At 43.7% G+C, this 27595-nt stretch overlaps 1 pseudogene; it reads right to left on the minus strand.

The window, feature by feature from the left end:
• Positions 1-13527: 13527 nt before the first annotated feature.
• LOC109577679 (AP-3 complex subunit sigma-1-like) lies at positions 13528-27294 on the minus strand (annotated as a pseudogene).
• Positions 27295-27595: the final 301 nt, after the last annotated feature.

Below are 27595 nucleotides of genomic sequence, written 5' to 3' on the forward strand. Positions count from 1 at the left end.
ACTACTCTCTAGTTAACATGCGCAGACTTCTCATGGTGGCTTCTTGTTTCTGAGCCTGGGCATCAGTAGTTGTGATGCACAAGCTTAGTTGCTCCACGGCATGTGGGATCTTCCTGGACCAGGGATCGAACCCGTGTCCCTTGCATTGGCAAGCAGATTCTTAACCGTTGGACCACCCGAGAACTCCCTTCTTTTCTTCATTTCTACTGTTGCTACCTTAGTACAGGCCCTCGTGAACTTCTGCCTGGCATTTTGCAGTGGCCTTCTGCCTGAGCTCATTCCAGCTTCATCCTTGTAAAATCCATCTTCCCTGTGGCAACTATATTAAGATATTCGCAGTGCAAGCCTAGCTGTATTAGTACGATAAGTTCCACCCACCCTGCCCTCCAGTTTCTCACTTTTCTTTTTCCACTGCATTGGTCAACAAAAGCTTATTATTTCACCCACAGACCAAGTCCAGGCACTTGCATCAGTAGCTAAGACAGATTTGATAATGAGAAAGAGAGATGGTCAGTGTCCACTGATTTAATCTTTAAGATCGTCTTCAACACTTTATTTCCTACAAGATGAAGCAGAAGTTTTGCAGGTTGTCATTCACTGTCCTCCTTACCTTTTAAACTCCGCCCTCCCCTCCCCTATCCCCCACAACTAAAACTCCATAAAAAGAATCACTGCTTCAGCCAGATTTTTCTGTAATATAGTTACCTGTAAGTCTTTCTCCAATGGTGGCTTGTTTGCACAGATCTTTCTGCCTACAGAGCCCTTCACTTCATTTCTGTCCATTCACTTGAACCAACCCTCAAGGGATTCTAATTCACACTGATTTTTTGCTCTTCTGGCATCTACATATTTGCACAACTTAAAAAAAAATCATTTATCACTTACTGCTTTATATTGATATTTGATTCTTCATGAGTATGTCCTACCTCTGTCACCGGATTTTAAGCTCTGTGGGGGACGAGGTCCAAGCTTCAAGCCTCTGAGTGCACTTAGCTCATTGTTTTGCCTTATGTGGGTGCTTCTCACGTGTTTGTAGATTTCTTTCTACAGGATCCATCTCTTGAATCATAATAGCTCCACATTTTGGTGAATTGTCAATAAAAGGTTCAAAGAAGACAAAGTCAATAAATTTAAGCTTCCAAATGTAAAAGTTAATTGAGGTTAGATTCCTCAGTTCCCACAAAGGGGATAATCACATTTGTAAGGTGCCTAGCAATAGTCTTAAGTTCTCCTGAGCAAGTCCAGGGAATTTGTAACTTTTGTGTCAATGAAAATTATAATTACTCAGTACAATAGCAATGCCATGGAAATAATATTACAATTCATACATCTGTAAAATTGCTATTTCAAGGTGCTGAAAGATACAAGCTCAGAACAAAGGAGAACAAGAAACACTTTGGAACTAGATTTCTGGTGGCAATAAAGAAGTTGCTGAAATTCCCTGGAGTTCCAGTGGTTAGGACTCTACACTCCCACACTGCAGGGAGCACAGATTTGATCCCTGGTCAGGGATCCTACGTGCTGTATAGTTTGGCCAAAAAGGAAAGGAAAAAAAATAAAAGCAGTTACTTTAAAAGTCTGGGATTTTAATTTTTCTTTCTCTATATATTCTTGTTTATTTTTGAGTGTTTCACCTTAAATTGGAGATCATGAACACAGAAACTCTTCTATTATTTTCATATATTTTATTTTTCTGCTTCCAAGATTCTGTCTCCCATCTGTTTTCATGGCTTTATTATGATTTTAATGAACATTTCAGTCAATCCCCTGATCATCTTGACCCATTAGACATTTTTCTTCTAGAGGTTTTAGACAAAAGTTCCATTTCATTTATCTTCTCATAAAATTTAGTATTCTTTCCATTGTAGGTGGTGTTTTGTACTTATACAAAAAAGGAATTTATTGGCTCATCTCAATTGAAAGTGTAAGGCTAGATCAAGTTTCGGTCACAGCTGAAGTAAGTGGCAAAGAGATGTCATAACTGGTTTCTCACCATCTTTGTCTTCTGCCAAGTGTTGCCTTTACTTCTGTGTTTAGTCTCTCGGTCGTGTCTGACTCTTTGCGACCCCATGGACTGTCATAGCCTGCCAGACTCCTCTGCCCGTGAGGATTCTCCAGGCAAGAATACTGGAGTGGGTCTCCATGCCCTCCTCCAGGGGATCTTCCCAACCCATGGATTGAACCCCAGGTCTCCCGCATTGCGGGCAGATTCTTTACCATCTGAGCCACCAGGGAAGCCCTTACTCCTAAGCTTAATGTAGCAGCAAGGGAGTAGCAACAGTCTGGGTCCTATATCTCCTCTAGGTTTAAGACAGTGGGAACGAGTGATACTCTCTTAGAAGTCCCACGGATAGGTCTCATTGGCTTTCAGTGGTTTTGTGCCCGTCCATAAATCAACTGTCATGACCTTGATTTACTTGAATGGGATGAAGAGGCAGGTAGGCACCACCTGGCCTCAAGGGTGTAAACTGCTCCACCAGAATCTGATGGACTGACAATGTAGGTGAATTGGCATTAATCTTTGTAGAAACCCATCTACTGAACTGTCAGGAGCCGTCAACCTTGGTGACCACTTCTTTAAATCATCGATTTCTTTGACTTTTGTGATGCTTCAGTCTCCTGGTCCCTCTTTTACCTTATCACTCTCTCTCTGGCTGTTAAATGTTCAAGCCTCTCAAGGGTGGGTCCTAGACACTCTTCTAACTGGCCTCTATTTGAGGTGATGTCATTCATAAGCAAGGCTTCAATGACCACCCAAAACCTGAAGATTTGATATTTCCTCTGAAACCCAGAGGAAACTTTGCGCCCCCTTCTATGTCCAACTGCCCACTGAATTTTCTATTTGATTCTCTTAAAGTCATTTCAAACCACAATGTTCAAAACCACATCCGCTGTCCCCCAAATAAACCTGTCCTGAGCACAGGTTTTCTGTTGTGGTGAATTGAATCTATCCAGTTGAGCAAGTCAGAAATCTTTAACACGGCCCTCAACCTCACTCCTTGTTCCTTAGCTGATCTATCACCAAATCCTACAAGTTTTGCTTCCTCAATACCTCTCAAATCCTTCCATTTTTCTCCATCTTTATGGCCACCTCCTTAGTCCAAGCCGTTATCTTCAATCATCTAATTACTATACATTTTCTCAACTCACTTTCAATTGTTTCTGCCTCTTTTCAGTCTATGTTTTAATTTTGTAGTTGCAGTGCATTTCTTCAAAGTGCAGGTTCAGTGACTTCCATCACCTCAAGATACAGAACAAAATCCTTTCTCTGGTCTACAAACCTTTGCCGGTATGCTTCCTTCCCAGGTCCTCATCACCTGACTCTCCATACTCCCCTCTTGCCCTTTCCATGCCATCATAGTAACATTCTTTTACTTTCTTGACACATCGTGGTAGACACAGTAAGGGTCCTCCAGAGATGTCCATAGCCTACTCACCAAGACATGTGAATGTGACTTTATATGGAAAAGGAACTTCATAGATGTGATCAAGTTAGGGGTCTTGAGACAGGAAAATTACCCTCTTTATCCAGGTAGTCCCAGGATAATCAGAAGGGTCCTTATAAGAACAAAGGAGGAGAACTGAAGGCAGAGAAGGACATGTGCTGGTGGAGGCAGAGGTCAGAGTGGTATGAGGAGGGGACTGTGCATCAAGGAACACTGGTGGGGACTTCCCTGATGGTTCAGTGGTTAAGACTCTGTGCTTCCAATACAGGGGTCGTGGGTTCTATCCCTGGTTGGGAAACAAAGATCCCATATGCCCTGCAAGCACAGCCAAAAAATAAATATAATTACAATAAGAATAATAAAATAATTTTTTAAAAAGGAACACAGGTAGTCTTTGGTAACTGGAAGAGGCAGAAGACAATACTTCCTCTAGTAGGCAGACAATCTTATTGACAACCCAATTTTAAGGGTTCAGAACTGTAAAATAAGAGATTTGATTCATTTGAAGTGACTGGAATGGTGATAATTTTTATAGCACCAAGAATAAACTGATACACACCCCTGAGCTGAAGATCTTGGGTTTGTCCTTCCAGATTATTCTCCACCCTTCTTTGTGCTCTTCTATGCCCTGAGGCTGAGCTGCATGTTCTGCCTCAATGAGATTTCTTAACTTCTGCTGTGGCTGGGCTTGACCAATGGGAGATATCCCCAGGAGGCTGGAGGGCAGAAGGAATGGGAAGTTGAGCTATTTATCTCCCTTCCTACCACCCTGTGGGGTCTCTGTGGGCTGGTTGCATCCCCTCTACTGAAGGCCACAGCTCCTGTTACATGGCCCTACCACGTGTCTGTCTATTCTAGGTTCCAATAACTGCCTTATTCTCTTGTGCCTTTAAGCTGGGGTGGTGGTGGCATGGTGGTTGCTAACAGTTCTCTGCAAGTGACTAGCCTAGGGTACCGTACCATTATGGACTATCTTCCCTATACCCTGGCCTCATCTTGTAAACACTCCTTAAATTTCCTGGTTCAAAAAAGCTGTGTCTTTCCCCATGGGAGGCTGACTAAAACAGGCCTTATTATCTTCTGCTATGCCTCAGGGCCTTGGCACATGCTTCTGTCTTTGCCGGAAAGCCTTTCTTCCTATCTGTGGTCTCTTCCTGGATCAATCTTCAGAGCCTTTAACAGCAGTTCCCCTAGATGAAGTCAGATGTTACACCATCACTAACACTATGTATCTATACTTCTTATCACTTACTGTTGCTTATGAGTTCTTTTGATTACTGTTTCTCTTTCCTTCTGGAGCCACATTGTCCTATATGGTGGTCACTAGCTACCTATGGTTATGGAGCACTTGGAAGTGGCTAGCTTCACTGACTAATTGAATTTTAATGATTAACTTTGATTAAATTTTCACATGGTAAAGAATCTGCCTGCAGTGAAGAAGACCCCAGTTTGATCCACGAGTATGGGATATCCCCTGGAGAAGACAATGGCAACCCATTTTAGTATCCTTGCCTAGAGAATTTCATGGATGGACCATAGGGTTGCAAATAGTCGGACATGACTGAGCTACTAACATTTTGATTAATTTAAATTTAAGAACTATTAATAAAGTTATCAGAAAGCTTTTAAGAATATTTATAAAATCTTAAGGCATGGGGACCTACTTTATCAATGAACATTTATACAGATACAGTTTTTCCTGACAAAAATTTAGTGTCTAAATAGATATGGGCCATAAAACAAAAGACTAGATTTCAAAGACTTAATACAAAACAATGTAAAATATATAATTAATAATTTTAAATATTGATTACATATTGAAATGATAATATTGGGATCTGTTGAATCAAATCAAATATATTACCAGAATCAATGTCACTTGTTTCTTATTACCTTTTCTAAACATGGCAACTAAAAAATTTTGAATTACATATGTGACTCACAGTGTTATTTCTCTTGGTAAGTGCTTCTCCAGACTAGAGCATAAAGTTCAACAGGGCCGTTTTCTCACCTCTCTTTCTCTTTGCTACTGCCAGATGCTTCTTAGATGATGCTCCTCAAATATTTAATGCACGAGTGAACAAATGGAAACATGTCCTTAGGCTAACAGTGCAGGGGAGCCTTAGGGAGCACCTCACCCTGAGTAGCAACAGATTTCTGGTCTGCATCCCTATGTAGCTTAAGAGTCAAAGTTTTAGGGACAACGCTGGCAAGACCTATACATGTTTCTGTCTTCTGGAAGTTAAGATCCTACAGCTTGATAGGATAGCTGTTGCAAAATGTACCTTATCTAGTAATGAGATGATGTGTGGATTAGTAGCAGTGGAACAAACTTTGCTGCACTTGATAGGAAGCCAAGTTTTAAGGTGGTTTTGAGAGAGACAGGGCTTCCCTAGTGGCTCAGACGGTAAAGTGTCTGTCTGCAATGCAGGAGACACAGATTCGATCCCTGGGTTGGGAAGATCCCCTGGAGAAGGAAATGGCAGCCCACTCCAGTAATCTTGCCTGGAAAAGCCATCCCATGGACCGCGGAGACTAGTAGGCTATGGTCCATGAGGTCGCAAAGAGTCAGACACGACTGAGCGACTTCACTTTCACTTGAGAGAGATGAGAGTGAGCTGTACCAAAGTCTCCTGGCACTCATATTCAGGAATAAACCAGGGACTTCCCTGGTGGTCCAGTGGTTAATAATCATCCTGCCAGTGCTGGGAACATAGGTTCTATCCCCGGTCCAGGAAGATCCCATGTGCTTATGGAGCAACTAAGTCCATGCACTTCAACTACGGAAGTCCACGCTCTGGAACCTGGGCTCTGCAACAAGAGAAATCACCAAAATAAGAAGCCTGAGCACCGCAACTAGAGAGTAGCCCCCGGTTGCCACAACTTTGTTGCCAATGCATGGCAGCAAAGACCCTGCTGAGCCTAAATAAATAAATTAATTAATTAAAAAAAAGAATAAACCAGGGCTGCTCCCTGCCAGCCATGCTCCCTTCCCCACAGGGACCGTGTTTCCTTTTTGTGATTCTCCCTACTTTCCCCACAAGTGTCATCCTTATCACTTAACTCTGGTTTCTCCCAGCCTAATCTCATAGGGTATCTTACCCAAGAGCCTGCTTCCAACCAAGGTTGCTTATTTTGTGGACAGTAGACTTTTACTTCTCTGAATGGACTCTTCAAAGGGAGATGTGGCAACTTGCTGGGGTGAGAAATAGACCATTTGATTTTTGTTGGAAGGAGATCAATCATGCTAATCAGACCTCTGCATTGTGGGTCACACATCTCCATCTTTTCAGCCCCAAGCACCTCTTTTCAACTGGAAAAATGTCATCCTGCCAGGCAAGCTGGTCTCTGATGTTGAGTCCTTCTATCTTTGAGAAGATAGACACAGACAAGATAGAAACTTCATGTCTTTATGCTTAAGGTCCCTTGAATGTTCATTCTGCCTGTCCGACTGGGTATTTTGTAAGTTCTGAGTCATAGGAAGGTTTCGAAGGGGACTTCCCTTGCTGGTCCAGCCCTGCGGCTCTGCCATCTCCCTGCATTTTTCGCAGATCTCACACAAGCTGAATTCATCAGCTTATTTTCATTCATTCCGTCTTTACGCTTCCTTCAGAGCAATGACCTACTTAAGTTAAAGGGAAATACAAACCTCCAAGGAGATTTGCTGACAGCTGTTTCCTGGGTAGAATTAGGTTGGGCATGTGTCTGAGAGAAGCTTATGAACTCTAAGAATCATCTTGGCTGAGGATGGAAGTGGGAAAGAAGGAATTGAAGGTTTTAAAGAAAAATGTTAGACACAAGTATTCCAGGGGAGGTGATGGGAAACTGGCGATGGCAGGGAGGGTTGGGTGAGTTTCTCAAGGACAGGTCTAAGCTGGAGTCTCCACGTTCTCTTTAGTTCCCTCCCTCGGTTTCTTGCTCAGAAGCTCTATCTACTCCTCAGGTCATAGAACTTCAGTGTCCAGACAGCAGATAGAGCCAAGCCAGTATCAGAAATAAAACACACTTTTGGAAGGCAGTAAATCATAGGGCAGTTTGGGAGGTAATTTAAAGACAAAAGATCACAACTGGAAACAGCTTTGGATCAAGAGTGGAAACACTGGAATTTTTACCATGAATTTGCCAGGGACCGGCTGTGTATGTTAAACAAGTCATTTTGACTCCTCTAAGCCTCACTTTTCTCATCTGTGAAATCTGTGGTTCAGACTAGATCATGACTAAGATGTCTTTAGTTACTAAATTCCTTGAGACATATAAAATGATTTACCTACTGGCTCACGTAGCTAATAATCACTTTCACTTAGTAAAGTTGTTAAAAAGTAGATTGACTTATGTTTCATCCTCTTTCTTTCTTTTGATGGAGGTATTTAAAGGATGGCCAAAAGACCAAAGATCCACATAAGCCCCAAACTGGACACTGGGCTCTGATTCATGGATGGCTGATAGGCTGTGGACGTACGCTGTCCTCTGGTACGAGTCCTCAGCCTTATTATCCCAAGCAGCCGATGCCATGAGGTGATCCTTTTCTCAAATGTTTGGTGCATGGGAGAACCAACTAACAGCCCAGAATCTCCTGGTTGAAACATAAGGTGCAGTTTGCATGTCATTTTCGTTCAATTGTAACTGCATGAGTAGAGTAATCTCTGTATAATATTTGATATTAAATTCCACACCAAATCATCTGGTGTATATTAGAGCAGCTGACAAAACTGGTTATAGAAGATCAAAGTAGTCTTAGGTCAGTTTATAAGCTTAAAATTAAGTGTTACAGAATTTAGCATTAAAAGAGACTCAGTTCAGTCGCTCAGTTGTGTCCGACTCTTTGCAACCCCATGAATCGCAGCATGCCAGGCCTCCCTGTCCATCACCAACTCCTGGAGTTTACCCAGCCTCATGTCCATCGAGTTGGTGATGCCATCCAGCCATCTCATCCTCTGTCAGCCCCTTCTCCTCCTGCCCCCAAACCCTCCCAGCATCAGCGTCTTTTCCAATGAGTCAACTCTTTGCATCAGGTGGCCAAAGTACTGGAGTTTCAGCTTCAACATCACTCCTTCCAATGAACATCCAGGACTGATCTCCTTTAGGATGGATTGCTTTTATCTCCTTGCAGTCTAAGGGACTCTCAAGAGTCTTCTCCAACACCACAGTTCAAAAGCATCAATTCTTTGGTGCTCAGCCTTCTTCACAGTCCAACTCTCACATCCATACATGACCACAGGAAAAACCATAGCCTTGACTAGATGGACTTTTGTTGGCAAGGTAATGTCTCTGCTTTTGAATATGCTATCTAGGTTGGTCATAGCTTTTCTTCCAAGGAGCAAGTGTCTTTTAATCTCATGGCTGCAATCACCATCTGCAGTGATTTTGGAGCCCCCCAAAATAAAGTCTGGCACTGTTTCCACTGTTTCCCCATCTATTTCCCATGAAGTGATGGGACCGGATGCCATGATCTTCGTTTTCTGAATGTTGAGCTTTAAGCCAACTTTTTCACTCTCCTCTTTCACTTTCATCAAGAGGCTTTTGAGTTCCTCTTCACTTTCTGCCATAAGGGTGGTGTCATCTGCATATCTGAGGTTATTGATATTTCTCCCAGCAATCTTGATTCCAGCTTGTGTTTCTTCCAGTCCAGCGTTTCTCATGATGTACTCTGCATATAAGCTAAATAAGCAGGATGACAATATACAGCCTTGACGAACTCCTTTTCCTATTTGGAACCAGTCTGTTGTTCCATGTCCAGTTCTAACTGTTGCTTCCTGACCTGCATACAGATTTCTCTGGAGGCAGGTCAGGTGGTCTGGTATTCCCATCTCTTTCAGAATTTTCCACAGTTTATTGTGATCCACACAGTCAAAGGCGTTGGCATAGTCAATAAAGCAGAAATAGATGTTTTTCTGGAACTCTTTTGCCTTTTCGATGATCCAGCGGATGTTGGCAATTTGATCTCTGGTTCCTCTGCCTTTTCTAAAACCAGTTTGAACATCTGGAAGCTCATGGTTCATGTACTGTTGAAGCTTGGCTTGGAGGATTTTGAGCATTATTTTGCTAGCATGTGAGATGAGTGGAATCGTGCAGTGGTTTGAGCATTCTTTGGCATTGCCTTTCTTTGGGACTGGAATGAAAACTGACCTTTTCCAGTCCTGTGGCCACTGCTGAGTTTTCCAAATTTGCTGGCATACTGAGTGCAGCACTTTCACAGCATCATCTTGTAGGATCTGGAATAGCTCAACTGGAATTCCATCACCTCCACTAGCTTTTTTCGTAGTGATGCTTTCTAAGGCCTACTTGACTTCACATTCCAGGATGTCTAGCTCTAGGTCAGTGATCACACCATCGTGATTATCTTGGTCGTGAAGATCTTTTTTGTATAATTCTTCTGTGTATTCTTGCCACCTCTTCTTAATATCTTCTGCTTCTGTTAGGTCCATATCATTTCTGTTCTTTATCGAGCCCATCTTTGCATGAAATGTTCCCTTGGTATCTCTAATTTTCTTGAAGAGATCTCTAGTCTTTCCCATTCTGTTGTTTTCCTCTATTTCTTTGCATTGATCGCTGAGGAAGGCTTTCTTATCTCTTCTTGCTATTCTTTGGAACTCTGCATTCAGATGCTTATATCTTTCCTTTTCTCCTTTGCTTTTCGCTTCTCTTCTTTTCACAGCTATTTGTAAGGCCTCCCCAGACAGCCATTTTGCTTTTTTGCATTTCTTTTCCATGGGGATGGTCTTGATCCCTGTCTCCTGTACAATGTCACGAACCTCATTCCATAGTTCATCAGGCACTCTATCTATCAGATCTAGGCCCTTAAATCTATTTCTCACTTCCACTGTATAATCATAAAGGATTTGATTTAGGTCATACCTGAATGGTCTAGTGGTTTTCCCTACTTTCTTCAATTTAAGTCTGAATTTGGTAATAAGGAGTTCATGATCTGAGCCACAGTCAGCTCCTGGTCTTGTTTTTGTTGACTGTATAGAGCTTCTCCATCTTTGGCTGCAAAGAATATAATCAATCTGATTTCGGTGTTGACCATCTGGTGATGTCTATGTGTAGAGTCTTCTCTTGTGTTGTTGAAAGAGGGTGTTTGCTATGACCAGGGCATTTTCTTGGCAAAACTCTATTAGTCTTTGCCCTGCTTCATTCTGTATTCCAAGGCCAAATTTGCCTGTTACTCCATGCAAAGATGGGCTCAATAAAGGACAGAAATGGTAGGGACCTAACAGAAGCAGAAGCTATTAAGAAGAGGTGGCAAGAATATGCAGAAGAACTATACAAAAAGATCTTCATGACCCAGATAACCATGATGGTGTGATCACTGACCTAGAGCCAGACATCCTGGAATGTGAAGTCAAGTGGGCCTTAGGAAGCATCACTATGAACAAAGCTAGTGAAGGTGATGGAATTCCAATTGAGCTATTCCAGATCCTACAAGATGATGCTGTGAAAGTGCTGCACTCAATATGCCAGCAAATTTGGAAAACTCAGCAGTGGCCACAGGACTGGAAAAGGTCAGTTTTCATTCCAATCCCAAAGAAAGGCAATGCCAAAGAATGCTCAAACTACCGCACAATTGCACTCATCTCACATGCTAGCAAAATAATGCTCAAAATCCTCCAAGCCAAGCTTCAACAGTACATGAACCATGAGCTTCCAGATGTTCAAACTGGTTTTAGAAAAGGCAGAGGAACCAGAGATCAAATTGCCAACATCCGCTGGATCATCGAAAAGGCAAAAGAATTCCAGAAAAACATCTATTTCTGCTTTATTGACTATGCCAACGCCTTTGACTGTGTGGATCACAATAAACTGTGGAAAATTCTGAAAGAGATGGGAATACCAGACCACCTGACCTGCCTCCAGAGAAATCTGTATGCAGGTCAGGAAGCAACAGTTAGAACTGGACATGGAACAACAGACTGGTTCCAAATCAGGAAAGGAGTATGTCAAGGCTGTATATTGTCATCCTGCTTATTTAACTTCTATGCAGAGTACATCATGTGAAATGCTGGCCTAGATGAAGCACAAGCTGGAATCAAGATTGCTGGGAGAAATATCAATAACTTCAGATATTCAGATGACACCACCCTTATGGGAAAAAGTGAAGAAAACTAAAGAGCCTCTTGATGAAAGTGAAAGAGGAGAGTGAAAAAGTTGGCTTAAAACTCAAGATTCAAAAAACTAAGATCATGGCATCCAGTCTCATCACTTCATGGCAAATAGATAGGGAAACATTGGAAACAGTGTCAGACTTTATTTTGGGGGGCTCCAAAATTACTGCAAATGGTGACTGCAGCCATGAAATTAAAACACACTTGCTCCTTGGAAGAAAAGCTATGACCAACCTAGATAGCATATTAAAAAGCAGAGACATTACTTTGCCATCAAAGGTCTGTCTAGTCAAAGCTATTGTTTTTCCAGTAGTCATGTATGGTTGTGAGAGTTGGACTATAAAGAAAGCTGAGTGCGGAAGAATTGATGCTTTTGAATTGCAGTGTTGGAGAAGACTCTTGAGAGTCCCTTGGACTGCAAGGAGATCCAACCAGCCCATCCTAAAGGAAATCAGTCCTGAATATTCATTGGAAGCACTGATGCTGAAACCAATATTTTGGCCACTTGATGCAAAGAACTGACTCATTTGAAAAGACCCGACGTTGGGAAAGACTGAAGGTGGGAGGAGAAGGGGACAACAGAGGATGAGATGGTTGGATGGCATCACTGACTTGATGGACATGAATTTGAGTAGGCTTTGGGAGTTAGTGACGGACAGGGAAGCTTGGTGTGCTGCAGTCCATGGGGTCACAAAGAGTTGACATGCCTGAGTGACTGAACTGAACTGAAGTGCTTTGAACAGCTCCTGGCATGCAGTTAGCACTCAATATATAAAGAAGGCTGAACTCTGAAGAACTGATGTTTTTGAGTTGTGGTGATGGAGAAGTTTTTTGAGAGTCCCTTGGACTACAAGGAGATCAATACTAAGGGAAACAATCCTGAATATTCATTGAAAGGACTGATGTTGAAACTGAAGCTCCAATACTTTGACCACCTGATGCGAAGAGATGACTGGGAAAAAACCCTGATGCTGGGAAAGATTGAAGGCAGCAGGAGAAGGGGGTGACAGAGGATGAGATGGTTGGATGGCATCACCGACTCAATGGACATGAATTTGAGCAAGCTCTGGGAGATAGTGAAGGACAGGGAAGCCTGGCATGCTGCAGTCCATGGGGTTGCAAAGGGTCAGACATGACTGAGTGAATGAACAGCAACAAAAATAGCAGCAACGTGTTAGCTATCTTTATTATGACTTTATACCACATGTTCTGTGCCTGGCTTTGTAGAAACAATAAATATCACAGCAATGAGAAGTATTATTCCTTAAATTATTCATTGTCTGTTTGGAGCATCAGAGAAACAAATATACAGTTCTATCTGTGTGCTAGGAATGTGGTTGGAGGTGTGCTTGGGGACATAGGCGGTTCAGGGGAGCACAGTGTTGGTGCTGAGAACCCTGTGTGACTGGGGCCAGGAAAATCCATGGACCCCCCCCATGAAGGCAGAGGTAATGACCCTTGGGGAGGCGGGAAGCTGAGACACTGTGTATCCGAGAACTGTTTGCCTGAAGTGAAGGGTGTGAGGCTGAACTGATGTGAGATGAGGCAGATAAGGCTGGGTCTGGATGTTGGAGGCTTTTGTTGGCCAGAATAAGAGATGATCTGATCTGTATCTTTCTTAAAGTTAAGAGCTCCATTTCCCTAAGGTTTAAAGCCTTTTGAGGTATTCTAGAAGGGGAAGCCACATAGCGAAACCAACACATACACGCATGAATGAATGAGTAAACAAACGCCTTAAAAGTCTTACTTTAATGGGAGAACGATGGATTGACCTGAGTTTCCTGAGAGCGGTGGCTCTCAGCTGGGTGATTCTGCCCTCCCTGGGGACATTTCTCAGTGTCAGGAGACATGCTTGGTTGTTGTAATTGGGGTGGGAAGTGCTACGGGCACATAGTGGGTTGAAGCCAGGGATGTTGCTAAAAGTTCAAGGACATACACAGGACAGTCCCCAATGACACAAAACCCCCAGGTCCAAAGTGTCAATGATGCTGATACTGAGAAACCTTGCTTAAAACCTGAGAAATAAGGCTGGAGGAGAAGGAGGTTCTGAGCACCTTCATGCAGATCTTTAACAACATGACAAGTATCTTGGAACTCACTGCACAGGCCATTAGGAAGCTAATGAAGGTTTTTGAGTAGAGAGCGATGGTGAAGGTTGTGTTCTGGAGGATTAATGTCTGTGTGGAGGGAACTCAAGGATTTCAGGACATTGCGCAGCCAAATAAGCCACTTTGGTGTACTGATTATTTTGAGCTGAAGGTACTTGAAAAATGTCCAATGAAGGGAGAGGTTTGCTCTGAACTCCTCTTAGCTACCTCAAGACAGATCCTCCGAGAGAAACTCAGTAGTGATGGATCCCCTGCAGGGAGTTTTGTCCTCCAGGGCAGACTGAGTCATTGCAAGAGAGGAAACAAGAAGTTGACACCGCACTAGACAAACTTTATCCCAAACTACCATACTTCCCATCATGTCAGAGCAAATAGAAGGGGAAGAAGTGGAAACAGGGAGAGATTTACTTTTCTTCAGCTCCAAAATTACTGTGGACAGTGACTGCAGCCGTGAAATTAAAAGACACTTGCTCCTTGGAAGAAAAGCTATGACAAACTTAGACAGCATACTAAAAAGCAGAGACATTATTTGCCAACAAAGGTCTGTCTAGTCAAAGCTATGGTCTTTCTAGTAGTCATGTATAGATGTGAGCATTGGACCATTAACAAGGCTGAGCACTGAAGAATTGATGCTTTTGAGTTGCAGTGCTGGAGAAGACTCTTGAGAGTCCCTTGGACTGCAAGGAGAGCAAACCAGTCAATCCTAAAGGAAATTAACCTTGAATATTCATTGGAGGGACTGATGTTGAAGCTGAAGCTCCATTACTTTGGCCACCTGATATGAAGAGCCAACTCATTGGAAAAGACCCTGATGCTGGGAAAGACTGAGGGCAGGAGGAGAAGAGGGTGGCAGAGGATGAGATGGTTGGATGGTGTCACTGACTCAATGGACATGAGTTTGAGTCAACTCTGGGAGATAGTGAAGGATAGAGAAGCCTGGCATGCTTTGGTTCGTGGGGTCACAAAGAACTGGACATGACTTAGCAACTGAACAAAGACAACGCTCATACCTCTCATCTATTCTTCGAAGGGCCCATTTATCTTTCTTAAACATCATTTGCTCTCCTTTAAATTGCCTACATTCTCCCTCCCCTTTTGCTATTAAGATGATATAAAGCTCTTGAATCTCACTGCTTCTTTGAATGTTCACTCTCCCCCTCCCCGTGATGTCCTTATGCACATAATATTAAGAATTAACATATTTGTATCTTTTTCTCCTGTTAGTCTGCCTGTTGTCAGTTTATTTAGTAGATCCCCCTAATGAAACTAGCAGGATCGAGGGAAAGCCTTTCCTCCCATACAGGACACCAGAGGGTAGGAAGGATCACAGGCAGAGAATTGTGTAGGAGGTTATTACGATTGTTAAGACTCTAATGGTAAACCTAAGTGCTTGGGAGAAAATGGAGAGGAAAATAATGAAAATTGATGGACATTAAAAAAAAAAACTTGGAAAGTAAATTACTGTGGGAGAAGAGAATGTGCTTTTTTTTAAAAGAAAACATTCATTTTAAGGTTAACAGTGCAATTCATGCAAAAATATCTTGTATGCAGAGAGTTGTGTCAACTGAACAAAACAAAACAAAACAAAACTGCACACCCTAAAGCTGAGAATTAGGCTTAAAAAAATTTTATTTATTTATTTTTGGCTGCACTGGGTCTTCACTGCTGGGCTCGGGCTTTCTCTAGTTGTAGCGAGCAGAGATACTCTCCAGTTGGCGTGTCTGGGCTTCTCACTGCTGTGGCTTCTTTTGTTGCAGAGCACAGGCTCTGGGTTAGTAGTTGGGGTGTATGCACTTAGTTGCCCCACGGTATATGGGATCTTGCTGGGCCAGGGATCAAACTCATGTCCCTTGCTTGGGCAGGCAGATGATTCTCAACCACTGGACTACCAGGGTACTCCAGGAATTGTGTTTTATTTAGGAGACTGTCTGAAGATTTAAGCCCAGGTGGTCATTTCTCCGGTAGCTCTGAGGGACTGCTCCAAAGAGTAAGGGAGAAATCAGGATATATGGGAATTTTTGCAACAAAACCCAGGTAGTTGGAATATCAAAAGATTACTGTTAATGAAAGAAAAGCCAGACATTTTAAGTCAACGATTTTAGCACTTTCTTACATATGCGAAGATGCAAGTGTCTGGGTTCATTGAGATTACTCCTCTGATAGGCATGTAAACTATCTGGACCCGTATTCGGTTTTGTCCGTCCTGAATCTCCTGGGGGTTCACAGGGGTGGGGGAGGGCTGAGGCTACAGTAGCTGAGGGTTTGATGGCAGCAGCCTCTTTTCTTTCTAGATATGGCAGGTGACATTCTCATCTTCAGATATGTGCTTAGCAAAGAAGGTTATAGGAGTCATCAGGGTTGAGGTTATAGGAGTCATTAGGCTAGAAGTGACCAGCAAAATAGCAAAGGGCTAATTCTTTGGGTGGAAAGGGGTGGCAAGAGAAAAGCAGTAGCCTGAGAACTGAAGGCAATTCGTGATGTCTCTTCTCTTTCCCTGTTTTGTTTATTTTTTCCTTAAAGCCCCCATTTCTCACCAGTGTTGTAAATGAGAAGAATGGAGACAGGTGCCATTTCCAGGTAGCCTGACTCCACTGGTATTCAAGATCCTTAAGTGACTGTTCATTACATTGATTAGCCAGGTGTTTCCTGGAAGGTTGACTCTCATCTGAGGACTTATCACTGAAAACTAGCCTGATCATCAATGTTTCTAGTTACTTTGGTCCTCCTCCAGTCTAGATGGTAGATTTGTATTCAAAAACGGAACATGGCCTGGATCCTTTCCTTTCCCACTGTGTGCACCAGCATGCCTGAGGTGTTGGCATTCTGTAGATTGTTGTTTTTTCTTTTGCTTTATAAGTCCAGTTACCTTGGAGTTTATTTAAACTAAGAGAAAAAGGTCATAATGTTTTCATGCAATACATACTTCGTTCTTTAAATAACAATTATTGTGACAAATAACAGACATTATTAAGGAATGCTGCACTTGCGATCCATACAAAACGCCAGCATTTTGAGTTGTACACAATTTAAAGAAATGTCCTGAACACTTTTCGAAATACTGTAATAGCCGATACATAGAGGCATGCCTTAGGCGGCCACAGGAATGCAGTTTAAAAAATAAAGAAAAAAAAATCACACTGGAACTACTTGATTTCTTCAAAACCACTGAGCAAGAGAAGCATCATTGAACTTCCATACTGATTTTACATTATGTCTCTACAGTGAAGTGAAGTGAAGTGAAGTTGCTCAGTCGTGTCCGGCTCTTTGCGACCCCATGGACTGTAGCAAGCAGGCTCCTCCCTCCATGGGATTAGACCTTGACTTAAATCCAAGAGTAAAAGTTAAGACTCTCCTCTATTTTTGGTAAACAACTGCATGGTAAACTTGGATGATTTTTTCCCCCTGGATTTTACCTGGGAGTGGCCTTTTTGTGATTTAAAAGAGGGCAGGTTTGGCACTTTTATACTGATGTCACCAATGTCAATATTTCTTGGGCTCTCAGGAAGATTCATATCCTTTACAGCTGATACAGCACGGGCTGGAGCTCCTGCTAAGCCAGCCTCAGATTTCTCCAGTTTATTTTATGCATCAATTTGTGTAACAATCTCATTCATGTTGGTCTCCAACACCATTTCCCCATCACCATTTCTGCAAGAATATTGTGAATCTTGTCTACATGGAAAGTTAAATCTAGTTCACAGATGTTTTCAAAACACTTGTCTAATGTTTCCACAAATACTTGAATTAGATCTAAAACGTCAAGTTCACTTTCTGAAGAATCCACGCAGAAGACAAAATATAATGTTGCATAATGTCTATAAATCAGTTTGTTTTCAGATCCTCCAATTAATAATCCTCCTTCTAGGAAATTGCAAATATTTTCATCTCTCTTAGATACCAAATGGAATGTCTCCCCGATGATTTGCTGTTGTATATCTTCACTCTGTGATTCTGAGTCAGAGTTGGGTTGGGTTCTCCCCCACCCCTACTCCGGCGCCTTTCTAGAGATGCTCTGTAGATTGTATTTTTTAAAATCTTGTTTGGCCATGTCCCACGGCTTGGAGGACCTTAGTTCCCTGACCACGGATTGAACCCCCCTCTTAGACAGTGAAAGCATGGAGTCTTCCTAACCACTGGACCACCAAGGAATTCTTTTGAATCTTGGTTACTGCTTCTCTGTTGTATCTCCTGTGTCTCACCAGTATTTTTCTCTCCCACAGAGCATATTAACCACAGAATTCTACAGTCTCTGCAAATCAAAAACTTGATCTGGGTGGATAGCAATGCAAGGAAGAAGGAAAGGGTATTAAGGAAAATAAAAAGACAAATGTATTTGGTTAAAAAAAGAGTGAGTGAGTGAGTGATAGTCTCTCAGTCGTGTCTGACTCTTTGCAACACCATGGACTGTAGCCTTGCAGGCTCTTCTATCCATGGAATTCTCCAGGCAAGAATACTGGAGTGGGTTGCCATTTCCTTCTTCATAAAAAAAGAGCAAAGCCCTTAAAATGACTTTTTAGTCAAGAGTTACACAGAACCTTAAGAAGGAAGGAAACCCCACCATTTGTGACAGCATGGATGGACCTGGAGGATGTTATGCCAAGTGAAATAAGCCAATCACAGAAAGACAAATATGTATGATCTCACTTACAGGTGGAATACGAAGTAGTTAAACTCACAGAAGCAGAGAGCAGAGCAGTCATCACCAGGGGCTCGGTGCAGGGGGAAACAGGGAGGTGATGGTCAAAGGTACCAAGTGTCACATTTTAATGGCTGTTACTTATTTACTCAAAATTTAGTTTTCTTGTTTAAAAAATTCTTTCTGAGAAACCGCGCTGCAGTCAACAACTTTCTGTGTAGATCATTTTGCACATACGTAACAAGTACCACCAGAGAATACATTCCTAAAAAAAGAATTGTTGTGTCCAAGGGTGTGTGCATTTGTAGTTATGATAGATAGTGCAAACAATCTTCCATAGGGATATACTCAGATTAACCTCCCTGTACAATATACAACGTACAGGGTGGTTCTCATGTTTAAAATTTTTTGTTCTTCTGATAGAGAAATCATAGCTTGTTGAACTTTTCTTTTTACAGTGTGACTGAACATCTTTTCATATGTTCAAGAGACATTTTAAGACATTTAAGACATTCTTGGACTTTCCTGGCAGTCCAGTGGCTAAGACTCCGAGTTCCCACTGCAGGGGGCTCAGGTTTGATTCCTGGTGGGGGACCTAGTTCCCACAGGTCACAGTAAAGACTTCGCATGCCACAGCTAAAAATCCTGCATGCCCCAACAAAGATCAAAGATCCTGCTTGCCACAACTAAGGCCCGGTGCAGCCAAATAAATAAATAATTAAAAAAAAAACTTTGTAAAAAAATTCACATTCTTAATGCTCCCCAGTCTTGTGAATCCTTGGCAAGATCCAGTTTGTCCATAGGTCAGCTGAGTCAGTAGCTTCCTCTCGTTGGGCTGGACCTTAGGTTTCCTTCCTCTTGATGATGTTTATTGAACCGATGGGCCACACGTTCCCTCTTCCTGTGGCTCTGAAAGAGCTCTCCCTGCACAGAGGGTAGCTTGGCCTCCCCTGGCCTTTCTATCATCCTCTGCTGATGTAGTCCTTTCTCCCTCACTAGCATCACCTGCCTCAGATGGCTGATCTGTGGACGCCACAGTCGCAGCCCAGTCCTGGCCTCTGCTGCACTGACCCAACCTTTACCTCTGACTTTCTTGGCTGCCTGTTGTCATCCAGGCCCATCTGGAGTCCATTCTTTCCTAGCCTGACTCCAGTTACCTACTCTCAATGCAACTGATGCTCTGACTAGCTCCCCGTAGTGATGACCTCTATCCCTTCTTTGAGAATATGCTGTATCTACCCAGCACTGTTGTCTTCATCAGTTGCTCCTATAACAAAATACCATAGACCAGGTAGCTTATAAATGACCAAAGTTTATTTCTCACAATTCTAGAAGCTGGAAAAATCCAAGATCAGGCCCCGACTGATTTGGGGTCTGCCAAGGGCCCATTTCCTGGTTCATAGATGGCTGTCTTTCCCCTGAGTCCTCAGCATGGCAGAAAGGGTAAAGGAGCTCTCTGAAGTCTTTTTGTGAGCCCATGAACTATAGTCTGCCAGGCTCCTCTGTCCATGGGATTCTCCAGGCAAGAATACTGGAATGAGTTTGCCATTCCCTTCTCCTAAGGATCTTCCTGACCCAGGCATCAAATCCACATTTCCTTCATTACAAGCGGATTCTGTACCCCTTGAGCTACTAGGGAAGCCCCTCTTAACTCTTTCAGTTCAGTTCAGTTCAGTTCAGTTGCTCAGTAGTGTCTGACTCTTTGAGACCCCATGAATGTCCATCACCAACTCTCGGAGTCTACCCAAACCCATGTCCATCGAGTCAGCGATGCCATCCAGCCATCTCATCCTCTGTTGGCCCCTTCTCCTCCTGCCCCCAATCCCTTCCAGCATCAGGGTCTTTTCCAATGAGTCAACTCTTTGCATCAGGTGGCCAAAGTATTGGGGTTTCAGCTTCAACATCACTCCTTCCAATGAACACCCAGGACTGATCTCCTTTAGGATGGACTGGTTGGACCTTCTTGCAGTCGAAGGGACTCTCAAGAGCCGTCTCCAACACCACAGTTCAAAAGCATCAGTTCTTCGGCGCTCAGCTTTCTTCACAGTCCAACTCTCACACCCATACATGACCACTGGAAAAACCATAGCTTTGACTAGACAGACCTTTGCTGGCAAAGTAATGTCTCTGCTTTTGAATATGCTAGGTTGGTCATAACTTTCCTTCCAAGAATTAAGCGTCTTTTAATTTCATGGCTGCAATCACCATCTGCAGTGATTTTGGAGCCCCCCAAAATAAAGTCTGACACTGTTTCCACTGTTTCCCCATCTATTTCCCATGAAGTGATGGGACCGGATGCCATGATCTTCGTTTTCTGAATGTTGAGCTTTAAGCCAACTTTTTCACTCTCCTCTTTCACTTTCATCAAGAGGCTTTTGAGTTCCTCTTCACTTTCTGCCATAAGGGTGGTGTCATCTGCATATCTGAGGTTATTTATATTTCTCCCAGGAACCTTGATTCCAGGTTGTGCTTCTTCCAGCCTAGCGCTTCTCATGATGTACTCTGCGTATAAGTTAAATAAACAGGGTGACAATATACAGCCTTCACGTACTCCTTTTCCTATTTGGAACCAGTCTGTCGTTCCATGTCCAGTTCTAACTGTTGCTTCCTGACCTGCATATAGGTTTCGAGAACTCTATTTTAAGGAGGAGGAAACTGACACTCAGAGAAGGTACATAAACTCCTCAAGGGCAACAGATGGAGATGGAGGAAGATTGAGGAGGGCATTGGTGGAGTGAGAACTCTGTCTCTCCTTTGCTCTAAAGTGCATGCTGCCCACTGCCCCAGTGGCGGTGCTAACCAGGTCTTGAGTTCTGGGGTTTGCTCTTGGTTGCTCTCTGGGGCTTGCCACCGTGTCTCTCCAGTTCATGTACACCTTTCTCTCTCTCATCTGTTGATCTCATCTCTCATCTTCCTCTGCAAACTGGTCAGATCTATTTTTAGGGAGATGAGTGGGAGGGGAGAAACCACTTCACGGGCCTCTAGCACAGGGGCTGTAGCCCAGAATGACTCAGGTCTTGAGGTTTACCCTTCAGACTTCCTCTTCCTAAGGCACCTACGCGCTGGGGTCGAAGTTTGAGGAGGGAGTGGAGAAGGATGGGGAAGGGTGTCGCATCGTAGAGAACCCATCACTCCATTCTGCGCTGACTCCCTCTCCTGCCTGGGCTGGCATGCCCCTCTTTCCCAGATGCCTCCCTCCCTCACCCGGGATTATTCTCTCAGGAGCCTCTTTATTCTCCTTGCAATCAATCTGGCGTCTGTCAGGCACCCAGGGCATCAGATCCATGCATAGGTAGATCCCTTATACCATGTGGTCCCCAAAGGCCTCCTCACCTCAAAAGGGTCTATCAAGTCAGGGACGGCCCCTAGATCATTGTTTAAGGGTCTCTGAACCCTCCAGTGCACAAGAGGCTCACTCTGTGCTGAACATTCCGAAAGGCCAGCTACACATACAGATATGCCCGGGCCTTAACCATGGCTCCATCAGACCCTGCCTTAACATCATCTGCCCCTTCCTCTAAGCCCTGTTCTGTGGTCTTGCCTGGACAATGGACTAAACAGTCTCTTAAAGTTGAATTAACTTTAGCTTGTATTTCTGTCTTTGGTCTTTTGGTATCACTGTTTCCTTTCTTTACTTCTTTTTTCCATTTCATTTTATTTTTATTTAACTATGGTTGATTTATGACACTGTGGTGGTTTCAGGCGTACAACTTCAGATTCTTTCCCATTATAGGTTATTACAAGATACTGAATGTAGTTGCTTCTGCTATATGGTAGGTCCTTGTTGTTTATCTATTTTAGATATAGCAGTGTGTTTCTTGGAGAAGGCAATGGCACCCCACTCCAGTACTCTTGCCTGGAAAATCCCATGGACCGAGGAGCCTGGTAGGCTGCAGTCCATGGGGTCGCTAAGAGTCGGACACGACTTCACTTTCACTTTCACTTTTCACTTTCATGCATTGCAGAAGGAAATGGCAACCCACTCCAGTGTTGTTGCCTGGAGAATCCCAGGGACGGGGGAGCCTGGTGGGCTGCAGTCCATGGGGTCGCATAGAGTCCGACATGACTGAAGCGACTTAGCAGCAGCAACAGCAGCAGCAGCAGTGTGTTTCTATTAATCCCATAATCCTAATTTACCCCTCCCCCTTGCCTTTTCCCTTTGGTGACCATAAATTTGTTTTCTTTGTCTATGAGTCTGTTTTTGTTTTGTAAATAAGTTGATTTGTATTATTTTTTAAGATTTCTCACGTAAGTGATACCATATGTTGGTCTTCCTCTGCTGGACTTGATTGACTTTGTATGGTAACCTCTAGGTCCATCCAACACAGTCTCTTAATCGTCCATCTGGTCTCAGTGCCACTGCCTTGGGCAGCTGCTACTTCGCTGGCTCATTCCAAAAAGCTGGATTCAAACCCTTCCTTCCTAGTGCCCTTCTCAGACACACATATACATACACCCTTGAAAGATCCAAGATTTTTGGAGTCAAAAAAGTCCTTTCCAATAGAAGCTTTATTTTGTAACTTGTGGCATTAACAGTCTGGCTGGAAATGAGGTGCTGTGGAGGAGCTGGTTCTAGTGGATGGACACAATGTGGGAGCAATAACCTCGGGGGCTCGATAGCCAGGTTCTACTCTGCTCATTTGAGTTCTTCAGGGAAATCACTTTGCTCCCAGAGCCTCATGTTTTCTCATCTGTAAGTGATGGGACTGGACTAGCTGGTCTCTGGACTTGTGAGGAGAGGGAGACTGTTGTCAGTCTTCAGGAAAGCAGGTTAGCAGGGCCACCAATTTCCAGCCACAGAGGGAAGAGAACACATCTTTTCCTTACACAGTCTAGCCCAGGCTCTCAGTCTTGACCTCACTGACATTTTGGACCAGATAATTCTTTGTTGTGGGGGGTAGTGGTTCCTGTGTATTGTAGAATGTTTAACAGCACCCCCAACCCATACCAGTAGAATCCCCTCTCTAGTCATGACAACCAAAAATATTTTCAGGCATTGCCAAATATCCCATGGGGTCAGGGCAAGAGCCCTTCCAGTTGAGAACTACTGGTCTACCTTATGCAAGTCTTCCCTAGTTGGCTCAGGCAGTAAAGAATCTGCCTGCCATTGAAGACCCAGGTTCAATCCTGGAGTTGGGAAGATCCCCTGAAGAAGGGAATGGCAATCCACTCCAGTATTCTTTCCTGGAAAATTCCATGGGCAGAGGGGCCTGGCGGTCTACAGTCCATGCGATTGCAAAAGGAGTTGGACACGACTGAGAGGCTAATACTTTCACTTTCACCCTATGCAACTTGTATAGATTTTCTTCCTGGAATAAAGTCTTTCTTCCAAGTGAGCCAGCGTGTAGACCACAAGGGTACTACTGCCTTCCTCTGTAGGTTGTAACCCAAGGGCTGTGGACACTGATCACAGCAGGTTTAGTTGTGGTGGGCTTATTTTCATTTCTCTGTATTTGCTCTGATCTTAAGCATCTTTACACTGGCTACCTGGGAAGCAGTGGTGTCTAACGAGTGTTTGAAGCTCTGAAAGAGATGAATGTTGGCCCACAGAAAATATGTTTCCTCTAAATTCTTTTTTTAATTTTGGAGAGACAAGGAGACTGTAAACTGACTCCAAGAAGCTTATCTTAGTTGACACTCCAAAACATCTAATCATTGCTCTAGGCTGCCTGTGGTATGATAGGAGAGCCTTCACTTTGAGGGGCCTGAGTGCTCGATGGGGCTGGTTAGACAGCATTAGCCACAGAGCAGCTGGATTTTGAAGCTGTGTTCAACAATGGAAGCCAATGTAACCAACCCATAGACCTAGGTCACTACAGAGGGCAGACCTATGAACCAGGAAGAAATCAGTTTGCTCCTCGGGGTGAGGTGGGGGGATGGGAATCACTCAATGCAACCTAAACAGATTCAGCTTCCAAGGGGTTCCAAGGAACACCACCCTCATGGGATGCAGGTAAACTGTGGGACTGGCCCCCATCCCTGCACAGTGCGCCTGTCAAGAGATCTGAGGTCAGGCTGCCCTCCCAGGGTCAGCCTTGAGGGAGAAGGGGCTGGGAGGAGACTTCATGCCAAGGTCAAGTGCAGCTTGAGGGGTGAGTCAGGAGGCTGGTGGGGAAGATACCAGATCTGGCTGTGAAGCCCAGTCCTCTTTCCCTTGGAGTTACTGATTCTCTAGGGGAACTTCATATATTTTCAGCAAGAGCTCACAGTACCATCCCATCTGCATTCATCTGGTTCTTCCCTTAGTAATTTCTTCTCCTTCCCCAAATTCTCACCCTAGACCTGCAGCCAGTCTGGTTTGTGATTCCTCCGGGCTGGCATTGCAGGTCAAGAGGAGATGGGGGTGGCAGTGTTTGCATATATAGATGCTAGGAGTGTTAGAAGTGGGGCGTTTCTGTAGCTTTTATTCCCTCATTTGCCTCCCACTCAGTCTCTGTACCTCACTTGTAAGAACTACTATTATGAACTCTGGATTTTTCCTATAGCATTGCTCTCCCCACCTACCTGAACCTCTTTTTTTTTTTTTTTTTAATTTCTTTTGGCCACACTGTGTGGCCTGTGGGACTTCAGCTCCCCTGACCAGGGATCAAACCTGTGCCCCTGAACCCACGCCCCCCTGTACTGGCAGCAAGGAGTTTTAACTACTGGACCACCAGAGAAGTCCCCACCTCCTCGAACTTCTGATTGTCCTTTAAAGCTCAATTCAAAGCTACCTCCTCAGGAAAGACTTCCTATCACCTTAGTCTGACTTGGAGTCCCTCACGTATGCTCCTATAACGTCAGTGCTCCGTCTTTGAAGTCTGATCCTCTTCAGTCTGTGTCTGTTTTCATGTTTCTTTCCTCACCATTTGCTGGACTCTTTAAAGACAGAAATAAAATCTTCTGTCTCTGTATGCTTTAGACATTTCAGCATTATCCCTAATTTATTAATAAATAGTCCTACTATTTATTCAGTAGGCTATAAACAAGTATCTGTTGACCAAATCAATAAAGATAATTTAGAGAGCCCATCAGAATTCCTGGGTGGAGTTTTTAAAATATACATTGCTAGATCCACCCCTGGGCATACAAATCCTCCAGGTTTGGACTGAGGTTCATGGATCTGCCTTTTGAAAAAGTCTCATAATAATTTTGAGGTTCACTCATGGTTAAAAACCACAGACTTCATTAGATCTATTCTACTCACTCTGAAGCTAGAGGGGGGAAGGGACTTATCTAATATCATGCGGACTTGAACTAAATATCCAAATATCCATACCAGCAATCATGCCCTTTCTTCTACTTTCTAAAAAAAATAAAAGAAAATAGAAATGTGTTAGGAAGAAGAGATTTGATGTGAGGCAGAAACAAAATATCGGGATGAGTTAAAAGTTCTTTGGCTCTTCAACAACAATAATTACCATTAATGATAATAAACCCCATTGTGGCTGGAAGGATAGACATTACTTATGATGGAACAGATGTTTGGGAGAAAAACTGCAGCACCACTCAGCTGGTGACAGTCAGGGGAGGGATACAGCCCCGATCGCCCCGCTTCCTTGCTTGTGAGGCGTGTGGACCGCATTTGCCTAGATAAACATCCATACACAGAGCCATTCTTGGATTGCTGGAGGAGGGAGGGGTGCCGAGTGCCTTTAGTCCTGTGATCCCATTTTAGAGAAGAGGAAACTGAGGCTGGGAATGGGAGTGGGGAGTGACCTCAGGAGCTGCAGCAAGTTAGTGGAAAAACTGGGCCTGTAATCTAGTTCCTAACTCTTTGCCAAGTATGTGTACACTGGTTATTCCTGAACAATGCAGTTAAATGTTTTCAGGTTGATTCCCTCAGGAGTCCCCAAAAGTGTCCACTTCAACCTGATTTTTTAACCTAGCGATTCAGATTTGATGGAGCCAGGGTCTCCGCCATAAGGAATTCAACTTCCTCTTGGAGGTATTCTGCCTGTCCACTCAGTTGGGCCTCCTTGGACCACTTGAGGGGAAAGTGAAAGTGAAAGCTGCTCACTCGTGTCCAACTCTTTGTGACCCCATGGACTATACAGTCCATGGAATTCTCCAGGCCAGAATACTGGAGTGGGTAGCTGTTCCCTTCTCTAGGGGATCTTCCCAATCCAGGGATCAAATCCAGGTCTCCTGCACTGCAGGAGGATTCTTTACCAACTGAGCTATCAGGGAAGCCCCAACTTGAGGGGATGGCCTTTGAAATTCCACAGGACTTTGTCAACAAAGGTCTGTCTAGTCAAAGCTACGGTTTTTTCAGTAGTCATGTATGGATGTGAGAGTTGGACCATAAAGAAAGCTGAGCACCGAAGAATTGATACTTTTGCACTATGGTATTGGAGAAGACTCTTGGGAGTCCCTTAGACTGCAAGGAGATCCAACTAGTCAATTCTAAAGGAAATCAATCCTGAATATTCATTGGAAGGACTGGTGCTGAAGCTGGAACTCCAATACTTTGGCACCTGATGTGAAGAACTGACTCATTAAAAAAGACCCTGATGCTGGGAAAGATTGAAGAGAGGAGGAGAAGGGGACGACAGAGGATGAGGTGGTTGGATGGAATCCCCGACTCAATGGGCATGAATTTGAGTAGGCTCTGGGAGTTGGTGATGGACAGGGAAGCCTAGTGTGCTGCAGTTCATTGGTTCACAAAGAGCTGGACACGACTGAGCGACTGAACTGAACTGAACTGAGGCATTCTCACTTGTTTTGACCCTAGTCTTCATGATTGGAAGTGGACATTACCATCTGTCATCTTCAAGTCTGGAGGAACAAACTCTTTACTCCGATTATATTTACCCGCATGCTTCCAAAAACTCACTTTCTCTGCTGCTTCCAATGATTTCCTCCACTTTGAGTTCTTCTTCATGTCAGCATCTCCACTTACCAAAATCCTTCCCATCCTTACAAACCTCACCCATGTTCCTGTCCCCTGCGAGGCAGCCTTGTCCATTCTCTGGGGTCTTCGAGCTCTCCTCCTTTTCAGCGCTTGCAGGAGTGTGTATCATCCACACCAATCCCTCGGTGTGTGTCACGCTACCTTGTTTTAGGCTTGGGGACACAGTTTTCCCGGCTGGGTGACAAGCCCCTGGGACCACAGTACATGTGAGCTATTAATTCTCTGCAGAGTACGTGCTGCGGGGTAACTCAAATCAACAAACGTTTATTGTGCTTTGTGTGGTGCTACCTTGGGACTTCTTGTTATGGGGAAAATAAATGTACTTATTGTTCAAAGCTCCTTTTATTTGGGTTTGCGCTTCCCTGTAGCCAAAAGCTGCATGACTGATACATACACCGCTTAAGTAAATA

The sequence above is a fragment of the Bos indicus genome, chromosome 24 (genome assembly GCF_029378745.1).
Source record: "Bos indicus isolate NIAB-ARS_2022 breed Sahiwal x Tharparkar chromosome 24, NIAB-ARS_B.indTharparkar_mat_pri_1.0, whole genome shotgun sequence".
NCBI classification, from domain to species: domain Eukaryota; kingdom Metazoa; phylum Chordata; class Mammalia; order Artiodactyla; family Bovidae; genus Bos; species Bos indicus.